At 57.8% G+C, this 5,000-nt stretch overlaps 1 non-coding gene and 2 pseudogenes across 1 annotated transcript; all 3 read left to right on the forward strand.

The window, feature by feature from the left end:
* Positions 1-2,657: 2,657 nt before the first annotated feature.
* On the forward strand, positions 2,658-3,258 carry LOC144420339 (small subunit ribosomal RNA; annotated as a pseudogene).
* Positions 3,259-3,773: 515 nt separating this feature from the next.
* Positions 3,774-3,927, forward strand: LOC144420089 (5.8S ribosomal RNA). The gene has a single exon (XR_013474448.1). It is a non-coding gene; the product is annotated as a 5.8S ribosomal RNA (ribosomal RNA).
* A 288-nt stretch (positions 3,928-4,215) lies between these two features.
* LOC144420358 (large subunit ribosomal RNA) overlaps positions 4,216-5,000 on the forward strand; it is a 3,695-nt pseudogene continuing 2,910 nt past the window's right edge.

Genomic DNA, 5,000 nt, shown 5'->3' on the forward strand with positions numbered 1-5,000 from the left:
TACTAACCTAACCCTAGGTAAGGCATGTCAGAGCGAAAGACAGTAAACTCGAATGAGCCAAGAAAGAGCGGTGCGGGGCCGGTCGGAGCGCACCCTTTTCTCGGTGGCTGGCGGGCGAGAGAGTGCTGCGTCGCCGGCATCGGCGTCGAAAGAAGCCGAGCCGAAAAAAGTTAAAGTACAAACGTGCAAGCATACTAACCTAACCCTAGGTAAGGCATGTCAGAGCGAAAGACAGTAATTTCGAATGAGCCAAGAAAGAGCGGTGCGGGGCCGGTCGGAGCGCACCCTTTTCTCGGTGGCTGGCGGGCGAGAGAGTGCTGCGTCGCCGGCATCGGCGTCGAAAGAAGCCGAGCCGAAAAAAGTTAAAGTACAAACGTGCAAGCATACTAACCTAACCCTAGGTAAGGCATGTCAGAGCGAAAGACAGTAATTTCGAATGAGCCAAGAAAGAGCGGTGCGGGGCCGGTCGGAGCGCACCCTTTTCTCGGTGGCTGGCGGGCGAGAGAGTGCTGCGTCGCCGGCATCGGCGTCGAAAGAAGCCGAGCCGAAAAAAGTTAAAGTACAAACGTGCAAGCATACTAACCTAACCCTAGGTAAGGCATGTCAGAGCGAAAGACAGTAATTTCGAATGAGCCAAGAAAGAGCGGTGCGGGGCCGGTCGGAGCGCACCCTTTTCTCGGTGGCTGGCGGGCGAGAGAGTGCTGCGTCGCCGGCATCGGCGTCGAAAGAAGCCGAGCCGAAAAAAGTTAAAGTACAAACGTGCAAGCATACTAACCTAACCCTAGGTAAGGCATGTCAGAGCGAAAGACAGTAATTTCGAATGAGCCAAGAAAGAGCGGTGCGGGGCCGGTCGGAGCGCACCCTTTTCTCGGTGGCTGGCGGGCGAGAGAGTGCTGCGTCGCAGGCATCGGCGTCGAAAGAAGCCGAGCCGAAAAAAGTTAAAGTACAAACGTGCAAGCATACTAACCTAACCCTAGGTAAGGCATGTCAGAGCGAAAGACAGTAATTTCGAATGAGCCAAGAAAGAGCGGTGCGGGGCCGGTCGGAGCGCACCCTTTTCTCGGTGGCTGGCGGGCGAGAGAGTGCTGCGTCGCCGGCATCGGCGTCGAAAGAAGCCGAGCCAAAAAAAGTTAAAGTACAAACGTGCAAGCATACTAACCTAACCCTAGGTAAGGCATGTCAGAGCGAAAGACAGTAATTTCGAATGAGCCAAGAAAGAGCGGTGCGGGGCCGGTCGGAGCGCACCCTTTTCTCGGTGGCTGGCGGGCGAGAGAGTGCTGCGTCGCCGGCATCGGCGTCGAAAGAAGCCGAGCCGAAAAAAGTTAAAGTACAAACGTGCAAGCATACTAACCTAACCCTAGGTAAGGCATGTCAGAGCGAAAGACAGTAATTTCGAATGAGCCAAGAAAGAGCGGTGCGGGGCCGGTCGGAGCGCACCCTTTTCTCGGTGGCTGGCGGGCGAGAGAGTGCTGCGTGGCCGGCATCGGCGTCGAAAGAAGCCGAGCCAAAAAAAGTTAAAGTACAAACGTGCAAGCATACTAACCTAACCCTAGGTAAGGCATGTCAGAGCGAAAGACAGTAAACTCGAATGAGCCATGAAAGAGCGGTGCGGGGCCGGTCGGAGCGCACCCTTTTCTCGGTGGCTGGCGGGCGAGAGAGTGCTGCGTCGCCGGCATCGGCGTCGAAAGAAGCCGAGCCGAAAAAAGTTAAAGTACAAACGTGCAAGCATACTAACCTAACCCTAGGTAAGGCATGTCAGAGCGAAAGACAGTAATTTCGAATGAGCCAAGAAAGAGCGGTGCGGGGCCGGTCGGAGCGCACCCTTTTCTCGGTGGCTGGCGGGCGAGAGAGTGCTGCGTCGCCGGCATCGGCGTCGAAAGAAGCCGAGCCAAAAAAAGTTAAAGTACAAACGTGCAAGCATACTAACCTAACCCTAGGTAAGGCATGTCAGAGCGAAAGACAGTAAACTCGAATGAGCCATGAAAGAGCGGTGCGGGGCCGGTCGGAGCGCACCCTTTTCTCGGTGGCTGGCGGGCGAGAGAGTGCTGCGTCGCCGGCATCGGCGTCGAAAGAAGCCGAGCCAAAAAAAGTTAAAGTACAAACGTGCAAGCATACTAACCTAACCCTAGGTAAGGCATGTCAGAGCGAAAGACAGTAAACTCGAATGAGCCATGAAAGAGCGGTGCGGGGCCGGTCGGAGCGCACCCTTTTCTCGGTGGCTGGCGGGCGAGAGAGTGCTGCGTCGCCGGCATCGGCGTCGAAAGAAGCCGAGCCGAAAAAAGTTAAAGTACAAACGCGATGCTAATGAGCGAGCCGTTGTCTCGACTAATATGTAGGGGGCGTTCGATCGAGCGTCTGGCTTGAGCGCTTGTCGGCCTAGCAGAACGGTCGCATTGTTATGCCCGGGTTTTAGGCACCGCTGCAGGCGGCCGGCAGAGCTCTTGTTTGTGCGAAACTGAATGGATCGAGCCCGAGAGAGGGCGAGCAAAGAAAAAACGCAAATCGCTCCGCCTGGCACTGCCGGCGAGAGCGTGGACGTCGCGGCCAGCGACTGTCGAAGCTGAGTACGGCCGCAGGCGATCGCCTCGGTCTTAAACGAATGCGACGAGCACGCGCCGGGCGGCCCAGCAAGGGCCGAGCGCAGCTGTCGCAGCTATCTGGTTGATCCTGCCAGTAGTGATATGCTTGTCTCAAAGATTAAGCCATGCAGGTGCAAGTACGAGTTCTCGTAAAGCGAAACTGCGAATGGCTCATTAAATCAGTCTTGGTTTATTTGGTCTCGTAAGCGAAGTGGATAACTGTGGTAATTCTAGAGCTAATACATGCATTAAGCGCCGACTTCGGGAGGCGCGCTTTTATCAGATCAAAACCGACCGGGTTCGTCCTGTGACGTTTGATGACTCTGGATAACCACGCGGATCGTACGGTCTCTGCACCGACGACGTATCATTCAAGTGTCTGCCCTATCAACTGTCGAAGGTACGCTACGTGCCTACCTTTGTGATAACGGGTAACGGGGAATCAGGGTTCGATTCCGGAGAGGGAGCCTGAGAAACGGCTACCACATCCAAGGAAGGCAGCAGGCGCGCAAATTACCCATTCCCGACACGGGGAGGTAGTGACGAAAAATAACAATACAGGACTCTAACGAGGCCCTGTAATTGGAATGAGTACATCCTAAAACTCTTAACGAGTATCCATTGGAGGGCAAGTCTGGTGCCAGCAGCCGCGGTAATTCCAGCTCCAACAGTGTATGCTAAAGTTGTTGCGGTTGAAAAGCTCGTAGTTGGATTTTGGGCGAGCGCCGCCGGTCCGTCGCAAGGCGTGTCACTGGTTGCGTTCGCCTCACCTTCGGTTCTCCGTCGGTGCTCTTGACTGAGTGTCGGCGGTGGCCGATAAGTTTACTTTGAAAAAATTAGAGTGTTCAAAGCAGGCTGTTCGCCTGCATAGTGTTGCATGGAATAATGGAATAGGACCTCGGTTCTATTGTCTATTGTCTATTGTCGGCACTTAATTGTCTTTGGGTGCCGCCGAGAGGGCGGCCGTCAATCGGGGTTCCGCCCCGTGCGACACGCGTAACACGTTGGCATAGCAAGGCAGCCGAGTGCGATGGTGGCTTCTGGGCACCGCGCTCGATGTGCCGCCGGCCCAGCCCGGCGGTCGCTCGGCGCCGTTTGTTGGTGTTTTTGTGCAGTTGTTGTCGGTGGTGGTTTTGTGGTCGATCCCACAGTGTGACGTCCGCGCGCTTCGGCGCCGGGCGAAACGTCGAGGACGACTCTTAACGGTGGATCACTCGGCTCGCGAGTCGATGAAGGACGCAGCCAAGTGCGAGAAGTAATGTGAATTGCAGAACACATTGAACGTCGACCTTCTGAACGCGAATTGCGGTCTCGGGTCAATCCCGGGACCGCGTCTGCCTCAGGGTCGCGTTCGTCCTCACCCGAGGGCCGTCGCCTGGCCTCTGCGAAGACGGCCGGGCGTCGCCCCAAGTTGAAGCGGTCGCCGAGCTTTCTCGGCGCGACCGCGTGTCCCGTACACCGCCGGCCCCTCGACGTGTTCAACTACGTTCGAGGGGCGGGTCCAGGTCGGTCGGTCCGGTCACGAGATCAAGACCGACCGTGGGCCAAGGCGGCGACGGTACGCGCTCGGTCGGCGCCGGCGGCGACGACTTGCGATGCCAGCGGGCCGTGTAAGAAGCGGCCCGCTTGACACATACGACCTGAGTTCAGGCGAGAGCACCCGCTGAATTTAAGCATATTATTAAGCGGAGGAAAAGAAACCAACAGGGATTCCCTGAGTAACGGCGAGTGAACCGGGAAGAGTCCAGCGTCGAATCTGCGCGCTTTTCGAGCGCGCCGAGTTGTGACGTACGGAAGTCCCAGTGCGGCTAACGGCGAGCGCCGGTGTCCTTCTGATCGAGGCCTCGTCCCACGGCGGGTGTTATGCCCATAGGGGCGCTTGCCTTGGCCGCTTCGGGTCTTCTCGGAGTCGGGTTGTTTGGGAATGCAGCCCAAAGCGGGTGGTAAACTCCACCTAAGACTAAATACGGTCGCGAGACCGATAGCGGACAAGTACCGTGAGGGAAAGTTGAAAAGCACTTTGAAGAGAGAGTTCAAGAGTACGTGAAACCGTTGAGAGGCAAACGGGAGGGCCCGTCAGGTCGCCGGCTCGCTTTCAGTTGGGTGCGGGGGCGCGCCGTCTCGGTTCGCGGACGCTTAAGGCGCCGCTGCCGAGTCGGCTCGCGCACCGTCTCAGCGCACTAGCGACCGGCGCGGGTCACGACCGGTTTGCCGTCGGTCTAAGTCCCCGCGCGAAGGTGGCCTCCGCTCCGGCGGGGGTGTTACAGCGCGCGGGCGGTGCGGCCCGGCGGCGGATCGAGGAATGGATGCCGCGCGCTCTCTGTGTGCGGCCGTCGCCGTTCGGCTGGCTTGTCGTTCGCCTGCACTGTACGCAGTGCCGGTGTTCGGCGGGCTGCCGTTTCGGTGGCGCGCCGTCGACGC

The sequence above is a fragment of the Styela clava genome, chromosome 2, assembly GCF_964204865.1.
Source record: "Styela clava chromosome 2, kaStyClav1.hap1.2, whole genome shotgun sequence".
Taxonomy (NCBI): Eukaryota; Metazoa; Chordata; class Ascidiacea; order Stolidobranchia; family Styelidae; genus Styela; species Styela clava.